Source organism: Leuciscus leuciscus, assembly GCF_965113295.1.
Source record: "Leuciscus leuciscus genome assembly, chromosome: 10".
Taxonomy (NCBI): Eukaryota; Metazoa; Chordata; class Actinopteri; order Cypriniformes; family Leuciscidae; genus Leuciscus; species Leuciscus leuciscus.
The window spans coordinates 24,674,354-24,696,351 of NC_138734.1; the positions used below are offsets into that span (position 1 = coordinate 24,674,354).

Below are 21,998 nucleotides of genomic sequence, written 5' to 3' on the forward strand. Positions count from 1 at the left end.
GAAAAAGCCTAAACTGCTTGGAAACAGCTCTGACTGACACTACAGGTGCATTACACACAACAATCCAAGCGCAGATTCTGGGTTTATGAAAGCCAATATGAGCTCATTTCACAACTTACCACCAGCATGACCCAGTTTACGGGGGAAATGATGAGGTTTGGTAGTAAGAGAGAGATAAATGAAATGAGGGTGTGAAAGAGAACAAAAACAAGAACGCAATGGAGTAGGAAAGAGTCTTTCTTCCATTCAAACCCAATTAAATCTTCTTGTGAGATTTTAAAGGATCAGCAGGCGAATTACAAACACACCAAAGCTCCAAAACACACCAAAGATTTGTTGTAAAAGAAACAGAAAAGCATCAAACCAATTGTTTTCGCAGTAGCCAATACGACATCTAGTGTATATCTATACCCGCCCGCGCCCTCAGATCACTTGGACGTGGCTGTGTTCAAGAGGTAAAAACGATATAAATACTGTTCGTTTTCTCACACAAACCGCTCGTTTCGTGTCTTAGGCCATCAATGTGTACTTACGATGGGGAATTGTTTAATTTGGACGATGGGGAATTGTTTTAATTTGGACTCTGTGCATGCTCTTTGAGATAATGACCATAGACCTGCATTATATGACTGACAGACAAGAACGGTTTGACCTAAAAATATCAAAATTGAAACTACTGCGGAAAAAAAGACACCTACATCTTGGATGCCCTTGAGGTAAGCTAAAACATACCAACATTTTATTTCAATGTGAACTATCCCTTTAAGAGATCTTTAATTATTCTCAAGCTACAGGCAGGCAAACTTTGGGCAAAAAAACACAAGTGCTTTTCCCCAATTTTTGAACGGTCACTGTTGGCATATAATGCAACAAAAATTGTTAAAGTAAACAGATTTTACTAACAGACCTACCAGTGTCTGAGTAAAAATAAAATGCTGCCATCTTTCTGAAGTCATTTTTACCCCCCTGGAAGTTGGCTCCAAATCTCAGGTGAGAATTGTCAATTGTCACTCTCCACAAAATAGTGGATTATACTCAGTAAAAATACATCCATGACATTTAATATTTTGGCTTTCTTCATTTATGCATTTCTTTTTAATTATTTTGTTTTAATCAAAATCAAAAAATGTTGCCTCAGGTTGAGCTGACATGGAATGACCCAATATTCTATTAAGCACAAAAATCCATAGCATGTGTAAGGATAAATGATCTAGACTGATTTCCTTTCTATCAATACATTTCATTCGATTTTTAATCAATTATATTTATGCAACATCTCTCATAGTCTCCCATCTTGAAAACTATTGAAATGCAAATTGAGATGGCATTTTGGCCAAAACAATCGATCGCATTGTATTAATAATGGTGTCTTTATAGTTGTATCTGTAGCTGATAAACTGCTAAAATAAATAATTAAATAAACAAATAAATAGTAATTTAATACTAATTTAAATGAAATATAAATACATATAATTAATAGAGAATTTAATTTTAAAATTACATAATAAAATAACCATAGAAATAATAATAATATTATTATTGTAAATAATAATGTAAAATACTAATTTAAAATAAATATAGGTAAAAGAATATACAAATGATTAAAAATAAACAAACAAACAAATAAATGAATAAAGGGCTACAGTTTTGAAGTAACTTTAATGTAACACTCACTGACTCTGCCATGGAACTTGCAAAGGAGATTTGTTGTAAAAGAAACAGAAAAGCATCAAACCAATTGTTTTCCCTCTATTTTCTTTAGTTTGTCAGAGGAATAAAGAGCATACTCTGAACAAACGGCTCACTGTCATCTGAGCTAACGGCACGACCAGTCCACACCTAACACGACCGGCTCGTGTTTATATCTAGATGGTTGCGGTCAGACTGACGCTTTGAATATTCAAACCACAAAGCTGTTGGGCTAACAAAAGCATTCTGATGGTAGATAAAGTGAAAGGACTATGTGTGCTTCAGGTACAGTTTCAAAGGGACAATGTCACTACAAATGTGCAAATTTCATGCAGAAAATGTTGCATTCATATACTCTTACTGAACTGCAGTGGTTTTTGCTCTAGAACAACAATAAATCTGTCTGTTACCGCAGCATGGGACAAAGCAAGACCTTATAAAGACTTCTTTTAAAGAATGCGTTGTAAGATTGACTGGAATGAAAAACGAGAGCGAGAGAGAAATTGATCAAAGCAAATAGTTATAAACAAGGTGCACCATGATGTCAAGAGAAACACTGACAACTACACACACCACAAGCATGCATTCACACAAAGCACGGTTTCATTTAAACTCAACATGAAACACATTCACAAGCCATTTCTCTTTTAAGTGGGTGTTTCATCCCAGCTGAATGTGAATGTTTGCAGTGAATTGTGGGGATCTGCTCTTTTGGGGAGGCTTTTTGAATGGGACATGGAGGTTGAAGGTCAAGTTTATCCTCCAGAACATCTCCACACATCCCAATGGTGACTTTATGTATATCATTTGTATTATTTCTGTAACCTTACATTAACCTGCATAAAATGCTGCAAGGTTTTAGAAAGGCGGCATTGCTTACAATAAACGTACTTATAATATGTACGTTTTTAATAAGGAATTAGGACAGCTTGGGGTGTGAGTGTGTGCAGTGTACATTGTAGAACAAAATGTCAAAGTATCGTCAAGTTATGTTTACCACAGGCTTTATTTTACTCATAAATTGAAAAATCCCATTATAAAACCCCATAAGAAAACCTTGAAGGAACCAGAGGCGAATTAGTCTTCCGGGTTCTGACGTCATACCTATTTGCTTTATGATAAAAGATTAAGATGATAATCATTTTATGAATTAAATAAACTGTCCACAATAAGTCATGAATTAAGAAACTACTTTCTAGCCATACGTTTCCCTGAAAATGTTTGCACACCTTAGAATGTTCGTCAACCAATCAGATTCAAGCATTCAACATCCCTGTAGTATAACATTAGTTAATGCATAAACAAACATGAACTAACAATACGCAATATTGCGTTGTTTATACTGTTAGTTTACCTTAACTAATGTAGTTAACTTATGTTAACTAATTAACCTTATTGTAAAATGTTAACAATTAAGTACAAAATAGTCCATTTTGATTTCATGTTGACTTCAAAAGTAACTGTGGACCAAGAGACAGTGGTTTTGGAGTCCATAGATAGGATAGCAAAAAAGCATGTTAAAAAGGGAAATGAAAGATAATGTGAAGTAATGCATTAAATATGATGAGCAAATGGAGAGCAGAGAATAAATGAGACCCTTCCACAAGGCACAGAACATGATTAATTCAACAATAAAAGAATATTCTGGTTAAAATGACTAAAAATAGATGGCCAGAGGCTTTGAACGCAAGAAGATCGCCCTTAAAGGAATAATTCATCCAAAAATGAAAGTTCTTGTCATCATCAACCTCATGTCACTCCAAACCAGTATGCGTTTCCTTCTTTTGTGAAAGACAAATTCACCAAATGTTCTCTTCTCCATACAACAAAAGCATACATTGACCAGTTGTAAAGCTCCAAAAAGCATCAAAAAAGAAGTGAAAGTAAATCTTCTGAAGCCATATCTTCAACTTAAAGCTTTATATGAGGAGCAGTGTGTTTCCAAATAGTCATATGCATTTGAAATGACAAGTGGGTGAATAAGTGATGATGGAATTTCCATTTTGAATGGACTATCCCTTTAATTATACATCATTTCTGTCATAAAAATAGTCAAAATTAGGCATCCACTGAAGAAATATGAACAAAGGAGTGACAGGAAGTGAGAGACAGAGAGAGATAGAGGCTAAGGTTCATTGGCTTTTGCTCATAGTCCATGCATGACCACTGCAGCGCTGGTTGTCACAGAAACTGGAATTCTGTCATACTGCTGTGGGCTACAAACTTTCCTGTTTTAGTGCTGCAAAAAGATTTCCAAGTGAAAAAAAATGTATCTGAAAATGCTCGTCAGCACCTTTGTGCGCAGATATCTGAGTGCTTGCGCAGGTTTTTCCATCACAAAACTCCAGCTGCTAAGAATTTACTCACATACCTGTTGAGATTACTGTGCAGTATCCGTGCATACCACATGTACAACCACAAATACACACACAAGCTACCTTACATGCCACATTCACATATGCAGTACCAGTTAAACGTTTTTTTGTGTGTGTGAAAAATTTCTATATAATAGAGCTTCCTCAGGGATAATGGTCTAATCGTTTCGGTTACACTTTACTTCAATAGTCCATTTCAGATATTCTACTAACTATAAGTAACTTTTCAACTAGATGTCAACTAACTGTCATTAGAGTATTCGTAGACTGTAGTAGACTGTCAGTAGACTGGTAGGTTATGGTTAGGTGTTAGGGTTCTGGTTAGTAGAATAAGTTGACTTGTAGTTGCCAAGTTACTTATAGTCAGTAGAATGTCTGCTGGGGGACCAACAAAATAAAGTGTTAGCAAATATTAAGCAGACAATCTACTAATCATCTAATGACAATTAGTTGACATGCAGTTGCAAAGTTACTTATAACTAGTAGAATGTCTAAAGTGGACTATTACATCAGAGAGAGTTAGCTTGTCCTTCTTCCAATGCAGTTTAAACCATGCATTATGTTGTATTATCAGTCAGTTTACTAACATTTGGTGCTTGGCTATAGTGTTAAATTAGACCCTGCCTAAAAATTTTATGACAGATCTTTCCTCCTAGGCTTTCCTGAAATGCTATGCCCAAAGATTGTAATCAATTAGTAATTTAGCTAATGCTTTTCTCCAAAAGTGACTACGCAAGTGCATGAAACTTTTTAACTTAAATTTGTCAGAATGCAATTCTTAACGTGCACGTATTTTAACAGCTTTGAGCTCTAAACATTATTATAAGGCAAATACATAACTCCCATAATTTCCAACCTGGACTCATTACCCACAATAAGCAATCACATAACATTGTCTGAAATAATTACCCTCTGTGTTAACAATACATCATCAACATGCACAGCTGGAAGCAGATGCACAATAAAAACTAGTTTGGCATTACAGACATATTCCTAATAACATTACATGCCTTTTAGCTGATTTTATGAGCTGACATATGAGCCATTGTGGGCCAAAACTAGGGGTAGGCGATATTGCAAAAATACCATTTCACAAAAAAATTTTCAAGGCAGGATCACTATTACTATCATTATTAGCACAATTCTTTTTCATGTTGGTTTTTAAGACTATTTTGCAGGTCATTAAGCAGTACAACTCAATTATTTTTCCTATTTTAAAAATTTAGCCTTAAAAAGGCAAAAAAACAAAAAAAACGACAACAACAACGATGCAAATTACAAATAATAAGACAAATACAATATAAGATACAAGACAAGTGAAATAAACAGTGCTTTTTTCCCCCATCAACAATAGGTCTATTTAACAATAACTTCAAATAATAAGTTGAATAAACATGTACAAATAAAATATTACATAGACTTCACTGTATGAATTAAAGGTACAATATGTAGTTTTTTTGCTTTAAAAATAGCAAAAATCACTATATCTATGTTATATATATTTTTTAGTTGTGTACTTACATTATCCCGACTGTTTCCAACAACTTTCAAACCAGGAGAAATTTGTAATTTAATTCGAAGACACGGACCGTTACTTTATTTCCGTTTTGTCGCCCGTCAATGGCGTCATATCCGCGTTCTCCCTGGTTTCCGCTCGTACTGCCATAGTAACCAGAGCCCTCTGATAGTAACCAAGGCGACAGACGTGGACAACTGTGTAGTTCGTAATGTCTATCTGTATCTGCACGCTGTTGTTGTTTCGTTCAAACATTATGGACCATGGCAAGCAGACTTTGGATAAAAAAGGAGAACTAAAACGAGAATCAATATCAGCGCAGTGTTTTCGAGATGCCGAGAGCTTCACGTCCGAGACTTCGACCGCTCCTACATGTACTTTATTAAACAGGTGAGCACATTTACATAAAACTAATCAATGTTATATAGTTCGACAATGATAAAATGTTAGAATATGATCTGTATGTTATTCTAATGTTGATCTAGCTTATTGCTAGTCTCATACAGACAAACTAACACATAGAATAACATAAATTTCAACACATTCAAATGCAGTTTAGTGTGATAGTGTAATGTTAGACCAAGTGAAACAGCGCTGCGTTACCTCACAAGTTTAATTTGTCTAATAAACTGACCTGTGAGTAGTAATTCTGCACTTGCATGTAGTTCGGTAGAATGAAATGTCCATATTCCTTTTATATCCGCGGGACTCACGTCGCGAGTGGAGCTGATAGCTATCTCTTAGCAATCCCGACCTGCTTCATATCACAGTCATGATAAAAACATCGATGTATTTACTCATCCATAAACATTATTAGATCGGTCGGCTTGACGTTGACGACAAGATCCATAATTCTTAGCAAATGTTGCGTCATCAAACTACGCCTTTGTTATTGTAAGAGGTTAGCGACCCCTAGCGGCGAAAAAATTACATATTGTACGTTTAAATATACATAGCGTATTATAGCTATACAGTTATTCAGTCAAGAGGAGTAAGTGATTTTCTCTTTGTATTTTGTTGTTTGATTAACAGTAGTGAGAGCAGCTAGCCTAGAAATCTAGACGCACCCTAGCGGCAGCAAAATGTATTTTGCAGCCAGGGCAGTCTAGCAACTCTCCATTGACTTTCGAGCTGCAAAAACCTAAATTGGGTCAGGCCAATCACGTCGTGTATAGAGTAGGCGGGGCGGGCTTAATATAATGACGACAGAGTTGCGACGGTTCCCCCTGCCACTTGAAAACAAAGAATGACGGCTGCTGCTGGCGAACATCTTACGAATTGGCTTTGTTTGCGACTCTGGAGGACTTGGAGTTAGGTTTTTCTTTGAGAAAAGAGCATAGAACGGCACTTAAGTCATTCTTAAAAAAAGGAAGATGTGTTCGTAGTTTTGACGGCCAGATATGGCAAAAGTTGAATCTATCAACTAGCTCCGCTGTTGGGAAAACGCTCTGGTTGGTTGCTTCAGCTGTCCTATTGCGTGCAGAGGGAATTTGAAAGACAGCCGTTTATCCCGCCCCTCGGATTGAGCCATGTCTATGTTGAGTTGCCAGACCCAACATCTTGATGTAGGTCTGGCTTGCCAGGCTAGAGAGCAGCAGGTTTATTAGGCTGCAGTCACTTTAAAACCGAAAGCACGGATCTATTCAATTAATATAAAAACGACAGTGTTTCAGTAAACCTTGTGTGTATTTGACAGATTTAGCGCAATAAGACGTGAAAGAGGACTAAGTTACAGCGTACTCAGGCTGTGTGACAGGCTTTTAGGCCCTGTTTACACCTGGTATTAAAATAAGTTTTGGTTGATCAGATCACAAGGAGACGAGGGGGACACATTCCCGTTTTACACCGGGTGTTTAAATCCATCACTTTTGTCCACTTTCAACCACTTCTGTCCTGATTTCTTCGAGGGGAGGGTCTATGGGTGGGTAAATGTATGTACTTTTTCAGATCTCGCGATCTAATGGATGAAATAAGCTTGCACAATTTACATATGAACGCGCCTGAAGAAAACAAAAACATACGGAGAGCAACAGCTTTTGTTTCTGCTCTGAAAGCCACAAGACCGCGTTGAACGGGGAAAAAAGCGACTTACATTGCATTCAAGGCAGGGTCGGATTATCCATAGACGGGATTGGGCGAGTGCCCTGGGGCACCAGCCAATAGGGGGGCAACCCAGAGCCGGATTATCCAGTGGGCATTATGGGGCCCAAGCAAGTGGAAGAAAAAAAAATCCTTTTTTTTACATTTCCGATAAAGGAGCGTATATCTGTCTTTTTGGCAAAAAGATGCGTAGGGTGTGAGGTGCTTGAAAGTAGCTTTCTAAGCGTTCGACCCGAGTTCGAATCCACCTTTTGCCGAACTCGCTCTTCTCCCTTTTCTCAACACATATGAGATGTAAAATGTATAGCCTAGCATAAAGGTCTCTAGCGTTATATTTTGCCAACAAACAAAATCGAAACCGTGATATGGCTTTGTGACTTTATAAAACCGCAGTGTAATTTAAAATCTACTTTTGAATTATTCATTTTGATTTATACAATACATTTATAGGCTATATGGATTTTACGTCATAGGAATAATTATATAAATCATTATTATATTATTATAATAATTGTTTGGCATCCTAAAACACCAGTGATAATGTAATGTAGACAGAGTCTATATCATAACTAAAAAGATATTTGAGCCCTCTTTAATGTCCAGGTACAAGTCAATGCTTTTTCTTTGTTCAATGTGCACAGTTCATGGGTTGCAGCCAGTTAGAGCTCTTAACTTTGAGCTCTCAATGTGCACCAGATTGATGCATTTAACCTTAAAATGTACAAAATGTTCTTGTGGGGGAGCATGCCCCAGAACTCCCCTAGAGGGACAGAGGTCCACCCAACATAGTTTTACAAAATCCTATGGGAAAGAACGATCATTTATGAACTTTACTCCAGCATAGTACAACAAAGTTCCTTTTAAGTCAGTAAAACTGTTAATGCCAAATTAAAATGTTCTTGGACAAACTACATTTGGCCTACCTAAGGGCCCTACCTAAGGGCTACAAGACAATATTATGCCCAAGGGCCTCTGAATTCTTAATCCGGCCCTGATTCAACATATAGGCTATACTTTATTAGGTCATGGATTCCCTGAGAATTTTTATGCAGCAATATCAATGGATTAAAAAAGGACTTTTAGTCATTTAAATGATTACATTTAATAACAACAAAATACATTTTAGGACTTTGAACAAGTCTCATCCAATCATGAGAGTGCTGAAAGTGGCTGTTTCATTGTCCACTCCTCCTAGAGTATGAAAACAGCCTTGCAAATGAGTAACTTTTGATCAAAGTAGCAGCAGGAATGAGAGAAGGAAGGAGGCAAGCATGTAAACACCCCCGGTCAGTTCAGATAAATCTAGCGTTCCATCATAGCGCTCTATCTTCTTTAATATCTCAAACCTGTTCAAAGAGATATGCCATGAGACACTTCAAAAACAAAAGGAATATAGCGAGAAGGAACAGATAAGCCAGAGATTGAGAGAAGAAGACAGAGCTTAGTGGAAAAAAAGCATCAAAAGTGGCCCTAGCACCTATGAGGAAAAAGACAAACACACAGAAGCCCTTAAAAACCACAATATCCTATGGAGCCGGACCAAAGGGCCGTCATTCACGCTGAGAGTGTCCAAACAAAAGCTTCTGATGACAGATCTGAACCGCTGGGAGAAGGTCAACGGTGAAAAGTGCCAAACCGGAGACGCTAGGAAGCTCAGAAAGCGTTCCGGCTGACCCGAAGAAAGTCATTTCCACACAACTGTCATCAGTAACGGCTAATAACACATCTGATTTACAGCAATAGTTATTTTTCTTGTACACATACACACACAGGCTCTGTTACAAACTCTAGTGAGCTGCCTACCGAGGGAGCATTTTAAGGCATACACCACGTGAAAGCTTCTTTAAAAGGTAGAAATGTTGATCAAATGAATTAACACAATTTCACACAATATTTGTGTTCTGTGCAATATGCTAACACTGGCAACAACAACATAACAAAAACAACAACAATTATTATATTTTTTATTATTATACAAAATTATATTTATATTTAAATTATAAAAATTAAATCAATAAATAAATATTACAATTACAAATAAAAACATTATACTGTAAAATAAAAATGAGCATGTAATAATAATAATAATATAATAAAAACAACAACAATAATCATATTTTGTATTATACAAAATTATATTTTTATTTAAATTATAAAAATCTAATCAATAAAGAAATATTACCATTGCAAAAAAACATACTGTAAAATAAAAATTATTATTTAAGAATATTCTTATTTATTTATTTATTTATTTATTTATTTAAATAAATTCCAATAATATTATTGTACTGTAAAATAAAAAGTGTATTTAATAATAATAATAATAGTAATAGTAATAATAACAATAATAACAACAACTCATTTATGGATGTCTATTTATGGATTTTTATTTTGTCTGAAAACTATTAGCAGACCTTAAAGCTTTTTTTGTTGACAACAGAGTTATTAATGATTCTCATAACAAATTTGATAAAATGGTTGGTGCGTTTCCTTTGAATTTACGCAATTCACAAAATTGTGTCAAAACTCGAAAACCTGTATACAGAAAAATCACATCCTTGTAACACCAAACTCCATTGCAATCAATTTATTTTCACGTCAGAAGCTTTATTTCTATGATGCCACCCATGTTGAGCATTCAAGATCAGTCATTTATGAGGTTCCTTGTCACACACGATGCTGCCTAAGAAAGGAAGGGAAGTAGACAGCAAGGTAGCTCACTAGGTTTTGGAACAGAGTCTGAGCCACGCTCCCAACATCCTGTTTATGAATAGAATTCAGAAAGTAATAATCAAAGTTTTTTATTGCACTGCCATGATTAATGACATCATTTACTCACTGATATCGGGCCAAAACAGGCTGTTGCCTTCCCAGAATCCATCTGGGGCTATGTTACTGAATAGCTTTTTCGTGCATGAGAGAGAAGGGTTGAGTTTACCTATTCTTTACTGATTAAAGGGATGACAATGATCGAGTGAGAGAGAGAAAACGAGAAGAGGTAGAGACGACATCAAAGAAATGAAGCTTGAAAGAAACACCTCAGGATGAAGCTTTTTCAGATAATATCAGGTTTCTTATGTTAAATTATTTACCGTTCTGTCATCTAAATATGTCAAACATTTGTACGTGATGTACATTCCCTCCCCATGACGAATGTGGGATTCCTGAGATCAAGCTTTGTCTCGTCTCGGTTTTAAAGTTCATTAAATTCCATCAGCACTGTTTTCAAGACCCCACTCGGCCAAAACCAAACCGCAAGAGCTTAAAACTAATGAACAAACCCCCTACTGACCTACAGTACCTTACATCAGTGAACATTAACCTGGACTTGCTTTATTAAACTCAAGACCAACTGCAAGACGACACAATCCAGAACATACAACTGGCCACTTATTCTCCACTCACTCGCTTTATCTTTAGTAGAAATTTAACCTCACGAGAGACTGATCAGAAACGCTGTAGGGAATACTTCATTAACAGTATGCGACACATAAAATGCATGAGAGACTCTTGCACTCTTCTAACATTCAAATTGACTGCAATAGTAGTTTGACCTTATGTAGTTAAGCTAACAACATTAAGTCCAAAACTACATACAGTAGGCTACACACACAGACACACACACACACAAATATTGAGTGAAATTTTCCTTTTATACTGTATGTATATAGTCTTGGTGAAAAGCAGAATCTGCAAAATGTTGATTATTTTTACAAAATAAGTGAGATCATACAGAATTCATGTTATTTTTTTATTTACAACTGTCCTGAAAATATTTTACATAAAAGGTGTTTACATATAGCCTGACGTCATCATACTCAGATTCTAGTCAGAATATGAGTCTGATACTGCTCCATTGGGCTGTGATTATGGGGCGTGTTTCAACTGTTTATATACTGTCAATCATGCTGTCTATGGTTTCAACCGAACCAGGAAAGAAAATGCCTCTGCACTCAATTGGATAGACCTACAACCAATCAGAGCAACGGAGTAAGTGACGTATCTTTCCGATCGACAAATGCCTTGATCGCGGTTCTCTGTTCCTCTTTTAAAATGAATGCGCTGTCGATATCTTCTATAACAGACACGATGGCGGAATCTACACATGATGTTTCATAAAGTTCGGGAGGAGCAAGTTCAAATAATCAATCCAATCAACTTGTCATCAAACAATTACCAGGTCTACCCTATCAGCATGAGAGGAAGCATATTTATTCACTCTGTCAACTCACCTAACATTCCTTGACAGTTTTCAGCATCCCTCCACTCACTCTCGGCCTGTTCTTCCACAGCCAGGAATACGGGGGGGTACTTTGGGTTCGGGCCGAATACCGAGCCCGGAGCCCTCTCCTCGGACAGTACGCCAAATATGCATTTATTCTATCTGACTTATTTTTAAGTGTGAAATCTCAATTCTCCAGCGGCAGTCATCTTTGTTGTAAACGAATTCAACCCAAGCGCTCGTTGGTGACGTGGATGATTATGTTACTGTTGATCATCTGTCCATCATCGTATAAAGCACGCCCTGACAATTTGATTGGTCCGAACAGCTTTTGTTCGGGCATAATAGCTCCACAACGGAGTCCAGACCGAACTTCCCGACCTAAAAATGTTGCGGGCGGGGCTAAGTTCGGCTGGCATCCAGGAAAGTTTACATAAGTCCACAAGACAAAAAACAAAAATATCAGAATTTATAAAAAATAACCCCGTTCAAAAGTTTACATACACTTACATTCACATGTCACATGCATACATATATACACACACACACATATAAATATACATATATATATATGTGTGTGTGTGTGTGTGTGTGTGTGTGTGTGTGTGTGTGTGTGTGTGTGTGTGTGTGTGTGTGTGTGTGTGTGTGTGTGTGTATACATACATACATATATATATATATATATATATATATATATATATATATATATATATATATATACATACATACATACATACATACACACACACACATATATACACATATATACACACATATATATATATATATATATATATATATATATATATATATATATATATATATATTTATATAAAGCAAAATGTAAGTACATTTAAAACTGCACATACTGTACACATAACTTTTTTATATATAATTTATATATAAATATACCAAATTTGATGCACATTTTCTTTAAATGTTTCTTATATATATTTTACTATTTTAACTTTTTAATTTATATACACTTAATTTAATTATTTAATCTATATAGGCTACATACACATTTTCTTTAAATGTTACTGCTTTCATTACAAAAAAACAAAACACCTAATAGCTTTGTGTTGCTTACATTATATAACTCCGTGAAACTTCTGAAATCATAAACTAAAATTTTGCTGGAAAACGATTGCATGCAGAAATTTGTTTATAATTTTCAGCATACCTCATTTAGCCAGCAAGGTTACCTTGGCTTCAAATATGAAAATAAGCTGAAACCTCAAGAACAACTACATTCAATTACAGAAAACCAAGTTTGAAAGGCGTGTAGACGAACACACACACACACACACACACACACACACACACACACACACACACACACACACACACACACACACACACACACACACAGTTTGAAAGATAGAGCAAGTGACAGTTCTGTCAACATATCCTTATAGTTAAACCCTGCACGTGATAAACACCTCAGGTCAGGACCGTACAGAAGGGTCAGTGAGTGTTTTTGCTGCAGGGCTCTAAAAACGAGGCCTCTAAGTTCAATGTAAACCTAATAAAGCACAGAACCCCTAAAAACCTATAATGTAATGTCTTTAAATAAATATATGGCCTCATTGAGCTCTCGGCCGAGGCGTGCTGAGAGCTGTTCGTCTCATTTAGCGGAGCTCTGCTCTTTCGCACACATAAAGCTGTCTAATGACATCACTGCAGTATGACATCATCGGACCCCTGCATGAGTGACACGGCAAGTTGACTCATGACACGTCTGACATCATGTCTAGATTCATAACGATACATAACATTGGATTTCAATCCTGTTCTAAAAAACAACACGCACAAAACAGCAAACTGAACGCTATCAGTAACACTTGTCATTATTGTTAATGGTTCCTGTGAATACTTCAGCGGCACAATGATTTCATAAAGGCCTTCTTCTGATAAAATAGTTTTGTTTTTGCTCAGCGATATGAGGATGTATGGGATGTAGCCTTCAAATAAAAATAATTGTTGTTTCCAGAGGACCTGAGTGAGAGCAAGCAGGAGGTTGGAAAAATGCACCAGACACAAAAAGGGCAGACGGACACAAAGACAGACAGACATGCTGACCGTCTGATGAGAACTATATCTATCTGACAAGGTCTAATCTGATTGGCAGGCTTTACGCAACTTCATGAGTCATCAGGCACAGGTTTTATCAGTCCGCCTGGAAACAAATGTTTCTGTACAAGGCAAGCACTTTTGAGAAAGAACTCATCATAACTGGATTTGCCAAGTTTGTCAGGTTAGCAGCATCATATCTTTTAGAATAATCATTACATATTATGTCTGGATGAGAGATTATTAAAATAATCTCTTCCTGTGTCAATGCGTGGCTCTTGGCCACAAACTTTGTTGATAGTCAAAATGCATGCCAATTACAGATAGATACAGAATACTGTTCAAAAGTTGAGAGAGTCTCTTATGTTGTCCAAAGTTTTTGATCAAAAATACAGTAAAAACAGAAAGATTGTGAACATTTTAAATGTATTTCTATTTGAATATATTTTGAAACCATTTAATCCTGTGATGCTTACTCCAGTCTTCAGTGTCACATGATCTTTCAGAAATCATTCTAATATGCTGATCTGATGCTCAAGAAACATTTATTATTATTAATGTTGAAAAAAGTTGTGCTGCTTTACACTTTTGTGTAAAGATTTTTTCCCCCAGGATTATTGGAAGAATAGAAAGTTCAAAACAACAGCAATAACTTTAGATTAACTTAATGCATCCGTGCAGAATAAAAGGAAACAAATGAGAGCGTAATCTTTTGACTTGCATATTAAGTGTTTATAAACACATTGTGTTCTCTTAATGAGCTGGATTAATGCTAATCTACAGGATTAGTGGAAAATGCTACTAATGAAATCCCTCTCATTATAAGACTACAGCAACACAAACCCACATACACTCACCGGCCACTTTCTTAGGTTTTCTTAGTACTGGTTGGACCCCCTTTTGCCTTCAGAATTGCCTTAGTTTTCAGAGATGCTCTTCTGCAAACCTTGGTTGTATCGAGTGGTAATTTGAGTTACTGTTGCCTTTCTATCAGCACGAACCAGTCTGACCATTCTCCTCTGACCTCAACAAGGCATTTTCACCCACAAAACTGCCACTTGCTGAATATTTTCTCTTTATCGGGCTATTCTCTGTAAACCCTAGAGATGCTTGTGCATGTAAAATCCCAGTAGATCATCAGTTTCTGAAATACTCAGACCAACCTGTCCGGCACCAACAACCATGCAACGTTCAAAAATCCCCTTTCTTCCTCATTCTGATGCTCAGTTTGAACTTCAGCAGATCGTCTTGACCATCACTACATGCCTAATGCATTGAGTTGCTGCCATGTGATTGGCTGATTAGATATTTGCGTTAATGAGCAGTTGAACGGGTTTACCTAATAAAGTGTCCGGTGAGTGTATACATAGTTACAACAAACACAAACAGTGACAGAATTAGAGACTGAATGAGAGTATATATTACTGTATACAGCCAACTATTTTTCAGTACATCAAACAGTATTCAAAATGCAACATCTTAAACAGAGGAACTGATCTCACATGAGCAGGTTTAATTGAGCAAGGAGAGTCTAGTTTTGGCAGTTCAATCAAATTAATCAAGAATCAGATGTTTATAATCACAGCTGATGTGAATTGATTAGTCACACTTGAAACGTATCAAATTGAGCGCATTGCATTGTGGGATACAAAATTTGGCAAATATAGAAGGTCATGTCGTATTCCATGGAAAAGTACTATTTGTTTTTAAAAAAATTGAGATCATGAGAACAGAAAAACAGTATAATGTGTTCAAACTACAGGTATGTTATTTTAGAACTATTTAATTGGTGTGCAGTTGTACTGACAGTACAAAAGTACAAGCATTTGTCATGCCAATAAAGCACTTTATTGAAAAACTGAAAATCTGTAGAACTAGAAGAAGAGCAGAAGAAGAGGGACAGCGATCAACCACACAAGAGAAACCATGCACTCTCTCTCTCTCGCTCTCTCTCTCCTAATATGGCAGGCTTCTCTCTAACTGTGATCCATGCGGGCTCCGGCCCAGAGACGGCTGCTCCCGGAGTGTGATTAGATCAAAGTCCCTCCCCCTCCATCTCCCGTCTCAGACGACTCAAAAGACTCTCTCCCCTACAGACCCAACCTGGCATCGGTTTGACCAGCCTTGGCCTGCGCCGTTCCCCCTGATGCACAAGACCTCAACAGATCCACTGGCCATTAACATAAGAGTACAGAATATTCTCCATTTAAAGCAGGGGGATGATTGTATCACCCCCACCCCGTTCCCAGAAGGTTTTGGCTCCGTCCCAAGGAGCTGGAATGAAATGCAGGAATCCAGGTACAAAATGAATGCCGGGATCGCGTGCGGTCAAAATCGTTCACTCACACTCTCTCTCTCTCACACTCATACTCACACACCTCTGTGTGCAAATGCTCTTTTGTTGTATGGTGGACTAACTGTGGTTATCATGGTCCATTTTTAGCAAGTGTAAAGTTTTACCATGTAAATATTATGCTAACCATATAATAACTATGGTATCATGTAGTTAACATCATAGTTAACTGCAGCATAACTGTGTTGTGTGAACTATGATTACCACACAAAGACATCTTTACATAAGAAAATAGTAAAACAAAAATTACCTTAAAAAACACTGTTAGATAAAAACATACTCCAGTTAAACTATGGTTGCCCTCACCCAAAAAATAAATAAATAATAATAATAATAATAATAATAATATTGAAACCAATACATACAGTTTTAAATCAAAATGATATAGAAAAATTATATAAAAAATAATAATATATATAAACAAAATCACAAAAGCGGTTACAACTGAACTTTGCAGATTAATTGATAAATGGCTTTGGAAAACTCTATTTTTATACTTCAGTACTCAACATATACTTATACATTGTGCATGTTAAACATTTGAGAAAGGAGAACATTATCAAGTCAATCATCAGTGCTGAATCAACCAAACAAACAAGGATACATTTTTATCTCCTGACATCCCCACACACCCTCTAATGTCGCATCTATCGGTCTCTCCCTTCCTGTCCCTCGTTTTTTTCATTAACAAACTTCTGCTCTTTCGTTCTCACAGTCAGAGAGAGAGAGAGAGAGAGAGAGAGAGAGAGAGAGAGAGAGAGAGAGAGAGAGAGAGAGAGAGAGAGAGAGAGAGAGAGATGACTGTTTGTTTTTCGTGTTGCAAGTGAACATTATTCCCATGGCCATACCACTATATATAGATGGACATGAGTCCCTATGAAAAAATGCTCCGTTCCCTCTCGAGTCTTCAACTGCGGCCTGTCATTGCTATGACAACAGGGGAATAAACAAGCGGAGGAGGAGACCGCAGGAGTCCCGTATCTGTACATCAGCTCTCAATCCCACACCGCTGAGGAGGGACAGAGATTTACGGAATACAAAAGCGCAACGCTAGATGTTAATACTGTCCCTTTCACAAGGAGCACAATGTTACAACTTATAAAAGAGCTGCAACCAGGCACAAAAAACAAAACAATGTCTACAATGTGTACAAGCTGTAAATTTAGATTGTTGGGAAAGTGACGGAAAGCAGAAAGAGACAGAAAAGGAACAAGTTAAATGTGGTAGTTTTTGATATGGCAACTCGATATTCAGCTAGAAAATGTTAAATAAAGAAAACAAATAAAGAAAAAAATTAATTAAACAATAATAAAGTGTCAAATAAATATTAATTATGTCAATTAAATAGAAAAAGTTAATATAGAATATATATAGAATATAAAAAATTATAATATATTCACTCACATATATATTAGGTGTAAACAAACTTTGTCGCGATTAATCGATTTGACAGCAATATTGCACAGTCCAAGACAATTTTGACAAAAAGGTTTCTTTTTATAGAAATTAATACTTTTATTCAGCAAGGATGCATTAAATTGGTCAAAAATTAAAGTAAAGTCATTTATAGTTTTAAAAAAGATTCATATTTCAAATAAATGCTGCTCTTTTGGATTTTCTATACATCAAACAATCCTAAAAAATAAAATATATCACGGAATATGAAAATATGAAGCAGCGCAACTGTTTTCAACATTGTTTATAAAATAAAAAAATCTTGAGCAGCAAATCAGCATATTAGAATGATTTCTAAAAGATCATGTGACACTGAAGATGATGCTGAAAATTCAGCTTTGCATGACAGGAATACATTACATTTTAAAATAAAAAAATTTAAAACAGTTGCTTGAAATCGCAATAATATTTCACAGTATTTCTGTTTTTACTGTATTTTTGATCAAATCAATGCAGCCTTGGTGAGCATAAGAGACTTCTCTCTGTCACAACAAAAGGAAGTGAGAGAGACAAGGTGAGAGAGCAAGAGAGATCGAGAGCCTCATGGCTCGCTGTTTTAGCCCAGTGACCTCCACTCAACCTGCCGAATGGATCCAATTATTGACCCCGTTTATATGGAAGGTCGTCCAGGGTGTGTGAGAGATATATGACCTATTCTCCTTTTACACAACAAAGCAGAAACTGTAGGGCCCATTAAAACACGTGTGAACCTGTACACGGTTAAACACTAATCCTTGTGTATATTCTACTGAAAGAAACCATGCGTGCAGTTTTTTAGACCACTGATGCAGTCCAGAACTACTTAGTGTTACTAGATATTGAAGAAAAAAAAAGAAAGAAAAAAAGACAGCAAAATCTGCATGTATGTTGACAAATGTGTCAACATTCTCATATACAGTATTTCTGTTTATTTTTACTGATGGGTCAAGGGTCACTATTTTACCTTTGGCCCTTGGTGAGTTAAGTCTGTTTGACACTTGTACCTCCTCACCTCTCACACTCAGAGGTGGTAAATACCTCTACCTGTGGTAACCAACAGGGGTGAAAGGTCAAAGCTCAAGTAGGGTCAGGGGATGCTGACTGGCCGCAAGCAGGAATGCAAACGCTGACGTGAAATCCGGCCTTCACACACATATAAGCGCAACTCGCTGGGATTACTGGGTCAGGTGGTTGTTGCGTGCTCCAAAACAACAATCTATAGCATTATGAAAGGAGGGATTTTAGGGGACTCGTGTCACTGCGGTGAATAAAAGCAAGATCAAAAGGAGTCAACATTTCAAAGAGTCAAACTATGTCCTCCAAATGAGTCCATGTGAAAGCATTTCATTTTAGAGCCATTTCTGTGATGCTCGAGTTTGGTTTGGCAAATCAAGTGATCTTAAACGGATAATTCACTGAAAACGAAAATTCGTAAAATTTGATAACACTCAGTGTTGGTGTAATGCATTACTTAGTATTTAAAAACTGTAATTTAATTACTTTTGCCCTGAAAAAAAGTAATGTAAGGGATTACTCTTGAATTGTATCTATAATTTAATTAGTTACTTCTGATGTATTTGCATCATATACACTATCGAACAATTCTATATTAAACAATAGTGGATGTAACATGAAAATTTTACGTCTAATGTTAAAATGTATGTTTTTAAACATTTTTAAATGTAGCCTTCTCCTTTGAAATACTTCAGTTCAAGAATAATTTATGCAATTTTATATGATTTATTTGAAAGAATTAAAAGAGCCGTTTCCTTTGTATTGTTCAACTAATTACAGTAATCTAATTACACTGTTGAAAATATAATTAGTAGCTAGTAATTAATGACTTTTTTAGAGTAACTTACCCAACACTAATGACACTACAAATATACGATTTTATCTGTTAACATAGTTAACTACATTAGTTAACATGAACAAACAATGAACAATACATTTACACCATTTGTTAATCTTAGTTAATAGTAGGTAATTTCAACATTTACTAATACATTTTTTAAATCAAAAGTTGTCTGTTAACATTAGTTAATGCACTGTAAACTAACTTTTATTTAACAGTAACAGTACAGTAAACTGTACTTTTATAATCCATCATTCTCAAAGGTTGCACATTATAAAAATTAAGCCAATAAAGAAATATTACTATAGCAAAAACACTATTGTTCTGCAAAATAAAGAAATCTATTTATACTAATATTTAATTTTACAGAACAACAGTAAAATTACAATATATTAAAAATGTTTTAATTTCTTTGCTGTTAAAGCCACAATATGTAACTTTTTTGCTTTAAAAATAGTAAAAATCACTATATCTATGTTATATATATTTTTTAGTTGTGTACTTACATTATCCCGACTGTTTCCAACAACTTTCAAACCAGGAGAAATTTGTAATTTAATTCGAGAAACGTCCCGTTTCTTTATTTCCGTTTTGTCGCCGTCAATGGCGTCATATCTGCGTTGTCCCTGGTTTCCGCTCGTACTGCCATAGTAACCAGAGCTATGAACCAGAGCCCTCTGATAGTAACCAAAGCGACTGACGGTAGTTCGCAATGTCTATTTGCACGCTGTTGTTGTTTCGTTCAAACATTATGGACCATGGCAAGCAGACTTTGGATACAAAAGGAGAACTAAAACGAGAATCAATATCAGCGCGGTGTTTTCGAGATGCCTAGAGCTCCCATAGACAGTAAACGAGAGCTCCACGTCCGAGACTTCGACCGCTTCTACATGTACTTTACAGGTGAGCACATTTACATAAAACTAATCAATGTTATATAGCTCAACATGATGAAATGTTAGAATATGATCTGTATGTTATTCTAATGTTGATCTAGCTTACTGCTAGTCTCATACAGACAAACTAACACACACATTTCAACACATTCAAATGCAGTTTAGTGTGATAGTGTAATGTTAGACCAAGTGAAACAACGCTGCGTTACCTCACAAGTTTAATTTGTCTAATAAACTGACCTGTGAGTAGTAATTCTGCACTTGCGTGTAGTTCGGTAGAATGAAATGTCCATATTCCTTATATGATAGCTGATAGCTGTCTCTTAGCAATCCCGAACTGCTTCATATCACAGTCATGATAAAAGCATCGATGTATTCAGTCATCCATAAACATTATTAGATCCATAGATTAGATCGGTCGGCTTGACGTTGACGACAAGATCCATAATTCTTAGCAAATGTTGCGTCATCAAACTACGCCTTTGTTATTGTAAATAGGTTAGCGACCCCTAGTGGCGAAAAATTCCATACTGTACGTTTAAACATTAAACCATAGAGCTTTTATTTGGGAAGACGGCTTACGCATGTTGCATTTTCAAACGCACATTATATTTTGGAATCAAAACAGTGATTTCTGCCTAAAGGTGACACATTTGCATCCCTAGTTTATCAGTCCTGTAAACTGACTTTTGAATCCCAAAAAGAAAAGTAGGAGTGAATGTGTGAATAAAAGAACGAGGAGAGAGTGGGAAAAAAAATATTGTTGCAGTCTCTTCGCTAAATGCAACTTTGTCTTTTATGGAATGGGAACTACGAATGAGAACCAGATGTAGGCCTGACAACACAACAGGCCCGAAGGATAAAAATAGGTCGAGATAAATGGACGGGATAGTTCCTCCGATGAGGGGGAGGAAGAGGCTGCTGGTGGTGGCAGTAACTTTGCCGTTCCCATCTGGACGCTTGCGCCAAACTCAACTAACTTCCTATTCATACACAAGATCCCGAGAAAAACATTACTAGGAATGTACAAATTCTGGATGTGATGGCTTTATGCCAATCAAAAGCTATAAAACAAGGATTCAGCTGCAGAAGAGCAAAGAAAAATGCCGATAAAAATGTCTCGTTTAAGTTGTGTTCGAGTGTCCCTTAAATTTAATGGCCAATAACCTCGTCTCCTGTTACAACTTGAAGAGCTGAATGCTGATGTCATCTAATATTCCATCTTTCTGCTGCCAGAAAAACAGTCATGTTGAACAAGTATCCGAGAAAAAGGTTAAACAGTGACAAGATCGCCATTTATTTTCATTCCCAGAGACACTAAATTTGAGATCCTATGCGACATGTACAAGAGAATGTACTTGACATTGAGCTTTCTTACACAACCCAACAGGAGACTTAACTCGCAAGCTTTAAATAAGACAAGAGTGAACACTTTAAGATGTGAAAGGGGTGAAAAAAATGGGGGGAAAAGCTGCTGCTGCAAAA

At 36.3% G+C, this 21,998-nt stretch overlaps 1 protein-coding gene and 1 long non-coding RNA gene across 3 annotated transcripts in view; both read right to left on the reverse strand.

The window, feature by feature from the left end:
• Positions 1-21,998, reverse strand: part of arhgef17 (Rho guanine nucleotide exchange factor (GEF) 17) — an 88,169-nt gene that overhangs the window by 48,043 nt on the left and 18,128 nt on the right. The window lies entirely within an intron of this gene.
• LOC309508675 lies at positions 1,130-20,506 on the reverse strand. Its single transcript, XR_014209665.1, has 2 exons — positions 20,344-20,506; positions 1,130-5,805 (listed from the first exon to the last, which is right to left on the reverse strand). It is a non-coding gene; the product is annotated as an uncharacterized lncRNA (long non-coding RNA).